At 31.7% G+C, this 11869-nt stretch overlaps 1 long non-coding RNA gene across 1 annotated transcript; it reads right to left on the reverse strand.

Moving 5' to 3' along the window:
- Positions 1–9098: 9098 nt before the first annotated feature.
- On the reverse strand, positions 9099–10145 carry LOC134222076 (uncharacterized). The gene is made up of 3 exons (XR_009982397.1): positions 9743–10145; positions 9413–9659; positions 9099–9345 (listed from the first exon to the last, which is right to left on the reverse strand). It is a non-coding gene; the product is annotated as an uncharacterized LOC134222076 (long non-coding RNA).
- Positions 10146–11869: the final 1724 nt, after the last annotated feature.

The following is an 11869-nucleotide window of genomic DNA, read 5'->3' on the forward strand; positions in this document are numbered from 1 at the left end:
AAATCCGTAACCTTGAACAAATTATGCACAGAACGGCAAATACTCTGGCCAGGGTTGGGAAAAATCAAATTTTCGAAAAATCGAGAATGATCAAACTCACCCGCGATTTTACTTTTAAATTTTCAAGTGATTAAAACTCGCCAGCGATTAAGAATCGTTTGAAAATCGTATCTTGATTTGATGCATTTACCGTTACATTTTGAACTCTTTTTCCTCACTAGCATGAAGCTATAACGCCAAATAGAAGATATAACGGGACTGTTGGCAATTATCTATTATTAGTGAAGATTAATGATTGAATGAAAATTCTGTGTTTATTATCGTTTGAGTACAAAATTTGAGAAGTTGTCGCTGGCGACAACTCGCCTACTGTTTTCACGTGAGAAGTTTTCACATGAAAATTGCAATCATGATCGTCTGATAATGATTAAGCACAACACTGACTCTGGCACGCTATTTTCCCATTAATAGAGCAATAATTGTTATACCTAAAGTAAATGTTCGAATACACAACGTAATAGTGAATAAATAGCAGCTACCTTCTCGTCACTGCATTTTATAAATCACATTTTCATCAAAATTTCCAACCCTCATTTTGTTTATAATGGAGCTAACATCTGACGTAATCAGCGAAAAATATGTCGATATCTGAATCCGATTCACCATCAGAGAAACTTGAAGACAGCACAAAATTAAAATAATCCATTTTTGCGTAGCAACAAAATTGATAAATTTAACAAATGAAACAAACAAAATCAAATACCCATCCGTGCCTTTTACGTTTTCATTTTCCTTTTGCGTAAACATAAAGGTAGCCTCACACCTCGGGAATTTGGTTCGCGGATTTTTTCCCCATGTATTTTTGCATATGCGATGTTTTCGGGATTTGGGCATGGAAAATCAAAATCCCGGCCCCATTTAAAATGCACGGGGACCAAAATCCGGCGGAAAATTTTCCCGAGGTGTAAGGTCCCGGATAAAAATGTACTATTGGTTCAATAGTGTGAACAATTGCATTACCATAAAACGTACGGTATACAATAGGATACATTGTTTTTTGATGGTTGCACAGATTGTATCAACACTGAGGATACAATACATCAACATATTTCTCTAATGTAACTATACTTGCAATTGTTTTTTAAACGTTTTCGTACATAAGTTTCATACATTGATAACTTTTGAAACGTTTCTTTACATTGCATATAAACTATATAACAATATTTGCTTCATAGCAGCAAATATGCATTTTTTTCCCTTTAAATTGCATTGTTGAACAGTAAAGCTGTCACAACTTGTATTTTGAACAGTTTTGTTCGGATATTTCAACAATATATTAACCATACACTCTATTGTGTGACGAAAAAAATGTATGGAAAAATCTCAGATTTTGTATAGTTACGATACTTAACAACCCGTACATTCTATTGCGAAAACTTTCTTTACATTTGAGTAAATGGTTCATAACAATGCATTCTAATGTATTTCTATGGTTTCATTTACAATATAATCTATTGCCAATTTAATGTTATTAATAGTAGTGTTACAATAAATTGTATTGTTATTCTACTGTATTTTTTATTCGGGGTAGCCTTAAACACCAGTTTGACAGTTTGTGTTCGAATGTACAGTGATCGTTCGCTAATTCCCTCTGAGAAATCTGAGTCCGACAGGAGCTTGACATCAAAGCCCCGATCAGTGAGATAGAGCCTGATATGAGAGTGAGCAGAGCAAGAGGATCCGCCTTACATCTCGCGATTCTGCACCGTTTGCGTCGAGCCCGTCTGACTTCGAACATGCGAAATGGCTTTGACGTTTCAGCCTGATATGGGTCCGATGTCGTGCTATGGATCGTCAAGCGACGTCGAGCTCTTGATTTGGGGTTCTTCTTCTTTTTTTTCTTTTTTCATCATTTTGAACTTGCTGGCGTTTAATCATCTTTCTCTTTCAAGCACGTAGGAAAGATATGATCTGTTTTCATTGTTTCTCGATGAAAACAAATAATATCCTTCTTACGCGCTAGAAAGAGAAAGGTGATTAGACGTCAGCAAACTCAATTTTATTATTGACGTTTGTTTATATTTTTTGTTATAGAAATGAAAACATTTTATTTATTTCCTGAAATTATTTCACGGCCATATAGCCAAGTTGTTAATCGCTGCGTCTGCACTGCATCACCTTATCTCCTAGGATCAGCTTCAAGCTCCGGCAGTGATGAGAGGCAACTGCAGTTGTGGCTACCTAAGGATGAGTTCCGGAAGAACGCCGCCAGCACAAACAGCCGAAGATGTGGAATTCCATCAACAACACCTAATTGAAAGTTTTCCAGCATTCCTCCGAGAATTTCTTTCAATTCCGGAAGTTTTCTTAGAATCAAATAGCCGAAGAAGCATTCCTCTGGGAATTACTTTTAAGTCCGGAAGTTTTCTCAGAATCTCCTGCCAAATATTGTTTTGGTGACTCCGAACGGATCGTATAGAATTTCGATGCGAATCCTTTTGGGGTTCCGAAGGGATTTTTTTTGGATTCCAGAGAGAAATATGAGGTTGTGAAATCCTTTGACATTCATAATAGAATCCTTTTGGGGCACCAAACGAAATCCTTCTTGAATTTAGAATGAAATACTTTAAGGAAATTCTTTTGCAGAGAATCATGTCCAGATTTAGATGCAAATCCTTTCAGTATTGCGAAGGAAAACCTTCTCGGATTCCAGAGAGCATCTACTTGAGATTCCAAAAGGAAGTCGTTTATAACTCGGAAGAAAATCCTTATGGGGCTCCCTAAGAAATCCGTTTGGGATTCTTTAGGAATTTCAGGAGGAATCACCAAGGGAATTCTTGAAGGAGTTCCCGAAAGAACTCGCGGAGGATTTCCCGGACAAATTTACGAAGGAATCCCCGAAGAAATTTTAGGAGGAATTCCTTCGACAATTTATCCGGGAATTCCTTTGGAAATTTATTCGGGAATTACTATACAAGAATTCTTTCGGAAGTTTCTCCAGGAATTCCTTCGGAAATTTCTCTGGGAATTTTCTATGGAGTTCCTGGAGGAAATTCTGAAGGAATACCCGAATGAATTTCCGTAAGAATCCCCGGAGCAACTGCCGACGGAATCCCCGGACGATTTCCCGGATACCTTAACGAAAAAATCCTTCGGAAACTACTCCGGGAGTTCGTTCGGAAATTCTTTTGAGAATTCCCCCGAGGGTTCTCCAGAAATTCATTCGAGTATTCCTTCAGGAATTCCTCCGAAAATTCCATCGAAAAGGGGAAAGATTCCTCCGAGAATTCCTTCGGGAAGGACACCTCCGAGAATTCCTCCGGGAATTCCTTCGGTAAGGATTCCTCCGGGAATTCCTTCGGGAAGGATTCCTCCGTGAATTCCTTCGGGAAGGATTCTTCCGGGAATTCCTTTGGGAAGGATTCCTCCGAGAATTCTTTTGGGAAGGATTCCTCCGGGAAGTAAAGGATTCCTCCGGGAAGGAAGGATTCCTCCGGGAATTCCTTCGGGAAGGATTCCTCCGGGAATTCCTTCGGGAAGGATTCCTCCGGGAATTCATTTGGGAAGGAATCCTCCGGGAATTCTTCCAGGAATTCCTTCGGGAAGGATCTGGGAATACCTTCGGGAAGGATTCATCGGGGAATTCCTTTGGAAAGGATTCATCCGGGAATTTCTTCGGGAAGGATTCATCCGGGAATTCCTTAGGAAAGGATTCATCCGGGAATTCCTTCTTTTGGGAAGGATTCCTCCGGGAAGTAAAGGATTCCTCCGGGAAGGAAGGATTCCTCCGGGAATTCCTTCGGGAAGGATTCCTCCAGGAATTCATTTGGGAAGGAATCCTCCGGGAACTCTTTCGTGAAGAATTCTTCCGGTAATTCCTTCGGGAAGGATCCGGGAATACCTTCGGGAAGGATTCATCCGGGAATTCCTTCGGAAAGGATTCATCCGGGAATTTCTTCGGGAAGGATTCATCCGGGAATTCCTTAGGAAAGGATTCATCCGGGAATTCCTTCGGGAAGGATTCCTCCGGAAATTCCTTCGGGAAGGACTCTTCCAAGAATTCTTTTGGGAAGGAAACCTCCGGAAATTCCTTCGGGAAAGATTCCTCCGGGAAGGACTTGGGAAGGACAAGAATTCCTTTGGGAAAGAAACCTCCGGGAATTACTTCGGAAAGGAAACCTCCGAGAATTCCTTCGGGAACGAATCCTCCGGTAATTCCTTCGGGAAGGATTCCTCCGGCAATTCCTTCGGGAAGGATTCCTCCGAGGATTCTTTCGGGAAGGATTCCTCCGGGAATTCCTTAGGAAAGGATTCCTCCAGGAATTCCTTCCGGAAGGATTGCTCCGGGAATTCCTTCGGGAAGAATTTCTCCGGGTATTCCTTCGGGAAGAATTTCTCCGGGAATTCCTTCGGGAATTCTTTCGTTAATAAAATCCTCCGAGGATTCCTTCGTCAGTTCTCCCGGGAATTCCATCGAAAATTCCCCCGGGAATTCTTTCAGGAGTTCCTCCGAGCATTCCTTCGGAAACTCCTCGGGCAATTCATTCAAAAATTCCTTCGAGGATTCCTCCGGGAATTGCTTCGGCGATCCCTCCGGGAATTCTTCAAGTGATTCTTCTTGCTATTCCTTCGGGGATTTCTCCGGGAATTCTTTCGTTTATTTGTCCGGGAATTCATTTCCGAAGGAATTCCCAAATGAGTTCCCGGAAGAACTACCAAAGGAATCTCCGGAGGAATTCCCGGACAAATTAACGAAAGAATTGCCTGAGAAATCCCCGAAGCATTTTTCGAAGGAATTCCGGAAGAAGTTCTCGGAGGAACTCCTGAAGGAATTCCCGGAGGAATTTTTGATGGAATTCCCAAAGGAGCTCCTGAAGGAATACCCTAATGAATTTCCTTAATAACCCCCGAAGGATTTTCGATAGAGTTCCCGGAGAAACAACTGAAAGAATTCCCGGTTGTACTGCCGAAGGAATCCCCGGAGGAACTCCCGGACAAATTAACGAAAGAATTCCCGGAAGAAAATCCTTATGAGATTATGAAGGGATTTATTTTTTTTTTGAGATTTTGGGGAATTCTAGAATAATTTCAATTGCAATAAGAAGGATTCTCTGCGGAATTCCAAAACGATTGTCTTCGGAATCCCATTACGACTTCTTCAAGAATCTTAGAAAGATTCTCGTAGGAATATTAAAAAAAAATTGGATTTACCGAACGAATTTCTCCGGGTATTTCGTTAAGAATTTCTCCTGAATTTCTCACGGGAATCACTCCGGTTTTAGACTTCCTTCCGGAAATTCTATTATGGAATTCTCTACAAAAATCCTTCGATAATTCCTACGGTAATTTATTCGGAAATTTCTTCAGGTACTTCTTCGGGCATTTCTCAGTGAATTCCTTATGGACTTCCTTTGGGAATTTCTCTGGGATTTTTTTCGAAGATTCCTCCAGGTACATGACAATAAATTCGTTTGGGAATTCCACCAAAAATTCCTTCAAGAACTCCTCCGGGAATACCGCTGGGAAATCCTTCGGAATTTCTCTACAAAAATCCTTCGATAATTCCTACGGTAATCTATTCGGAAATTTCTTCAGGTACTTCTTCGGGCATTTCTCAGTGAATTCTTTATGGACTTCCTTTGGGAATTTCTCTGGGAATTTATTCGAAGATTCCTCCAGGTATATGACAATAAATTCGTTTGGGAATTCCACCAAAAATTCCTTCAAGAACTCCTCCGGGAATACCGCTGGGAAATCCTTCGGAATTTCTCTACAAAAATCCTTCGATAATTCCTACGGTAATCTATTCGGAAATTTCTTCAGGTACTTCTTCGGGCATTTCTCAGTGAATTCCTTATGGACTTCCTTTGGGAATTTATTCGAAGATTCCTCCAGGTATATGACAATAAATTCGTTTGGGAATTCCACCAAATATTCCTTCAAGAACTCCTCCGGGAATACCGCTGGAAAATCCTTCGGAATTTCTCCTGAAATTCTTACGGGGAAATCATTCCGGGTTTAGACTTCCTTCCGGAAATTCTATAATGGAATTCTCTAGAAAAATCCTTCGATAATTCCTCCGGTAATTTATTCGGAAATTTCTTCAGGTACTTCTTCGGGCATTTCTCAGGAAATTCCTTCGGAAATTTCTCCGGGAATTCATTCGAAGACTTTTCTGGGTATTTGACAATAAATTCGTTCGGTAATTAAAATTAAATTAGAAATAAATTAAAATTAAATTAAAATTAAATTAAAATTAAATTAAAATTAAATTAAAATTAAATTAAAATTAAATTAAAATTAAATTAAAATTAAATTAAAATTAAATTAAAATTAAATTAAAATTAAATTAAAATTAAATTAAAATTAAATTAAAATTAAATTAAAATTAAATTAAAATTAAATTAAAATTAAATTAAAATTAAATTAAAATTAAATTAAAATTAAATTAAAATTAAATTAAAATTAAATTAAAATTAAATTAAAATTAAATTAAAATTAAATTAAAATTAAATTAAAATTAAATTAAAATTAAATTAAATTAAATTAAAATTAAATTAAAATTAAATTAAAATTAAATTAAAATTAAATTAAAATTAAATTAAAATTAAATTAAAATTAAATTAAAATTAAATTAAAATTAAATTAAAATTAAATTAAAATTAAATTAAATTAAAATTAAATTAAAATTAAATTAAAATTAAATTAAAATTAAATTAAAATTAAATTAAAATTAAATTAAAATTAAATTAAAATTAAATTAAAATTAAATTAAAATTAAATTAAAATTAAATTAAAATTAAATTAAAATTAAATTAAAATTAAATTAAAATTAAATTAAAATTAAATTAAAATTAAATTAAAATTAAATTAAAATTAAATTAAAATTAAATTAAAATTAAATTAAAATTAAATTAAAATTAAATTAAAATTAAATTAAAATTAAATTAAAATTAAATTAAAATTAAATTAAAATTAAATTAAAATTAAATTAAAATTAAATTAAATTAAAATTAAATTAAAATTAAATTAAAATTAAATTAAAATTAAATTAAAATTAAATTAAAATTAAATTAAAATTAAATTAAAATTAAATTAAAATTAAATTAAAATTAAATTAAAATTAAATTAAAATTAAATTAAAATTAAATTAAAATTAAATTAAAATTAAATTAAAATTAAATTAAAATTAAATTAAAATTAAATTAAAATTAAATTAAAATTAAATTAAAATTAAATTAAAATTAAATTAAATCTAAATTAAAATTAAATTAAAATTAAATTAAATTAAATTAAAATTAAATTAAAATTAAATTAAAATTAAATTAAAATTAAATTAAAATTAAATTAAAATTAAATTAAAATTAAATTAAAATTAAATTAAAATTAAATTAAAATTAAATTAAAATTAAATTAAAATTAAATTAAAATTAAATTAAAATTAAATTAAAATTAAATTAAAATTAAATTAAAATTAAATTAAAATTAAATTAAAATTAAATTAAAATTAAATTAAAATTAAATTAAAATTAAATTAAAATTAAATTAAAATTAAATTAAAATTAAATTAAAATTAAATTAAAATTAAATTAAAATTAAATTAAAATTAAATTAAAATTAAATTAAAATTAAATTAAAATTAAATTAAAATTAAAATTAAAATTAAATTAAAATTAAATTAAAATTAAATTAAAATTAAATTAAAATTAAATTAAAATTAAATTAAAATTAAATTAAAATTAAATTAAAATTAAATTAAAATTAAATTAAAATTAAATTAAAATTAAATTAAAATTAAATTAAAATTAAATTAAAATTAAATTAAAATTAAATTAAAATTAAATTAAAATTAAATTAAAATTAAATTAAAATTAAATTAAAATTAAATTAAAATTAAATTAAAATTAAATTAAAATTAAATTAAAATTAAATTAAAATTAAATTAAAATTAAATTAAAATTAAATTAAAATTAAATTAAAATTAAATTAAAATTAAATTAAATTAAATTAAAATTAAATTAAAATTAAATTAAAATTAAATTAAAATTAAATTAAAATTAAATTAAAATTAAATTAAAATTAAATTAAAATTAAATTAAATTAAATTAAAATTAAATTAAAATTAAATTAAAATTAAATTAAAATTAAATTAAAATTAAATTAAAATTAAATTAAAATTAAATTAAAATTAAATTAAATTAAATTAAAATTAAATTAAAATTAAATTAAAATTAAATTAAAATTAAATTAAAATTAAATTAAAATTAAATTAAAATTAAATTAAAATTAAATTAAAATTAAATTAAAATTAAATTAAAATTAAATTAAAATTAAATTAAAATTAAATTAAAATTAAATTAAAATTAAATTAAAATTAAATTAAAATTAAATTAAATTAAAATAAATTAAAATTAAATTAAAATTAAATTAAAATTAAATTAAAATTAAATTAAAATTAAATTAAAATTAAATTAAAATTAAATTAAAATTAAATTAAATTAAAATTAAATTAAAATTAAATTAAAATTAAATTAAAATTAAATTAAAATTAAATTAAAATTAAATTAAAATTAAATTAAATTAAAATTAAATTAAAATTAAATTAAAATTAAATTAAAATTAAATTAAAATTAAATTAAAATTAAATTAAAATTAAATTAAAATTAAATTAAAATTAAATTAAAATTAAATTAAAATTAAATTAAAATTAAATTAAAATTAAATTAAAATTAAATTAAAATTAAATTAAAATTAAATTAAAATTAAATTAAAATTAAATTAAAATCTCAAGTAATCAGATCAATTCATTCATGCAGTAAAAACAAAACAATCCTTTCGACCAACTCAATCCAATCAATCAAGACAATCCATTCTAATGAAAACATTTCATTCAATCAAAGCAGTTCATTCAATCGAAGCGATCCAATCAATTGGAGTAATCTCTTCAATCAATGCAATCCATTCTATCGTAACAATCCATTCAAGCAGAAAAATCAAATCAATCCATTCAATTAATACATATATATATATATATATATATATATATATATATAGTCCAATCAAGCAAAATAATCCAATAATTTAATTTGATCGAAGCAATCTAATTTTCCAAACCAACACATTCAACTCATTCAACACAAGCAATTCAACCAATCAGACCAATCTATTCAAAGCTATCATATAATCCAATAAAATCGATCAGATCAATCAATGGAATCCAGTGGAATCATAGCAGTTAACGAGGCAGTGTAGTGAAAGTTCCATGCCGCCATAATCCTAAATAAGCAGAAGCAGCCAGCTGGAATGACCTATGGGAACAGAATAATGTTCTTCCACCATGCAGATCTGAAAAAAAACCAAATCTCATCATTGACTATTTCTCATTAGGAATACAAATAATCAATAAATTTACCCCGGAAACGTCTTAACTGGTGCATGCTTGGGTACATGTCGATCTCGTTTTCAATCCACTTTCCCGACTCCTGCAAATCTGAGCAACTTCCATCTCGCTGAGTGAACTGTCCTTTCCGAAAGAAAGCACCACCAACTTTAACCTGACGTGTGAAAGTGCCCAGTTCCGCCTTCAATGTCATCCTTAAAGCAACGCATTTCTTGAGCTCGAAGTTATTAGCGCAGATCTTCTCATTACCTGGTGCGAGCTGAAATCGTAAAATTGATGGTTTGAAATGGCTCTTTGATGAACAGCATAGGAACACGGGATCAGCCATTCAAAGGTACATACCTGTATCAAGGCAGGATCAGACTATAGCAATAGTCGGTGCCCAGAACATACTCTCCGGACCAATATTTTTTACGCGGGCATCCCGTGGCGCTGGTCTTTTCAAGGGCTTGTATTGATGCCAAGCTCAGGATATAAGCAACGACGATCGGTGTTATTAGCACGCAATAAACTTGAAGCTATCACGACGGAAGCACCATTTGTAATTTTCCGATTTTCGCGTTTTTTTTGTTTCACGACCGAACCGACCGAACTCGCATCGACTTGTCGAAGTTTTCGAAATAAAGCCAATGAGCTAGAGCGAGATGAAAAATTTCGAATAAGCTTGTTTTGAAATAATGTTGCTTTGTTTCTTTTACTCCTTCTGCAAAAAGTAAACGTCAAACTGTTTTTCGATAAAGAAGAAGAAGCTTCATTTCGCCCCTGGCTTGATCATCGAGGGCGACTTTGAGAGGGTTGGGGCACGACCTCACCCCAACTAGCGAATGCCGTTCGCTAATTGGGGCGGTTTGACAAGCGTCAATGTTGTTTACTTTTTGCATTGAACAAAAGAAAATTTTACGCGCCAGAAAATATCGATCCCGCCAAACACGGAAACAAAACGTCAACGCGTTTTTGACATCACATTCTGACGTTTAGCTGCTTTTTAATTGGGTTTCGCCCCAATTAGCGAACCCCCAACTAAAAAGCGCCCCAACTAGAAAAACCCCAATTAGCGAACGTTCACTGTATTGGTGAACCTAGGTTGGATCTCGAGAAATCGGCAGAGCGAACCTCATTCATTTTGGGTCGGATCTGGTGCGGATCGCGATCCAACCTGAACGAATAACCGAACGTTTTGACAGCTGTTAGAGCGGATCCGGTGCAGAACTAGGTTCGACCCAGCAATAACCGAAAACGACATAAAATGAAAGCGCTGCGCGGGTGATTAAAATGCTCGCGACCGATAATGATGCTCTAAGTCCATGCATCGTCTATAAGCCATTTTATGAGACAGATTCGAACAGCTGATCGAAATTTTGAGTGGACGGCTCGGTCTTTGTTTTGGTAAATTTGCATGTAAACCATCATCATTTCGTCATCATCATCATCATTTCATTTCATTTTCGCAAATGTTCCTTGTAAAATGTAAATATCAGCCTGTGCAGGAGTTCATGAAATTCACTCACCCGATGGATTTTGACATTTGAGCGGGTCGTCTTCTCGAACAAAAGTTCATTTTGCGTTCATTATGCGACCCGCTCAAACGTCATAATTTCTTGGGGGAGTTCATTTTGCGTTAGTCTATTAGTATTTGGTCTCCTGTCATTTGAGCTTTCTATAAAATGGCTTAAGCCATTTTATGAGACAGATTCGAACAGCTGATCGAAATTTTGAGTGGACGGCTCGGTCTTTGTTTTGGTAAATTTGCATGTAAACCATCATCATTTCGTCATCATCATCATCATTTCATTTCATTTTCGCAAATGTTCCTTGTAAAATGTAAATATCAGCCTGTGCAGGAGTTCATGAAATTCACTCACCCGATGGATTTTGACATTTGAGCGGGTCGTCTTCTCGAACAAAAGTTCATTTTGCGTTCATTATGCGACCCGCTCAAACGTCATAATTTCTTGGGGGAGTTCATTTTGCGTTAAGAGCGGAGCAGAATGGATACGTTTGCGTGCGTTTTGACAGTTTTCTCATGGCAAAACTGTCAAAACGCACGCAAACGTATCCATTCTGCTCAGCTCTTTAGTCTATTAGTATTTGGTCTCCTACACACAAAAAAATGTTGCGGTCGAAACTACCATTCCGAGGGTTAATTTAAGAATACGCACCGACGATTTTCAGCAGACAACAAACCCGTTTGATTTTACCATGCGCGCAGTAAAAATCAACTGTGGTCCTGGTGGAATGTTGTTGCATGAACTGAATCAGTGGTGAATTTGTACGAATGCGTGGTTAATTTAACTGAAAATTTGTGGTTGTTTTAAAAACATGGCGTAGTCTACAAAATAGTAACCGTTACCATGGAATTTTTCTCGGTGTATCATTTGAGCTTTCTATAAAATGGCTTAAGCCATTTTATGAGACAGATTCGAACAGCTGATCGAAATTTTGAGTGGACGGCTCGATCTTTGTTTTGGT

The sequence above is a fragment of the Armigeres subalbatus genome, chromosome 3 (assembly GCF_024139115.2).
Source record: "Armigeres subalbatus isolate Guangzhou_Male chromosome 3, GZ_Asu_2, whole genome shotgun sequence".
Classification (NCBI taxonomy): Eukaryota; Metazoa; Arthropoda; class Insecta; order Diptera; family Culicidae; genus Armigeres; species Armigeres subalbatus.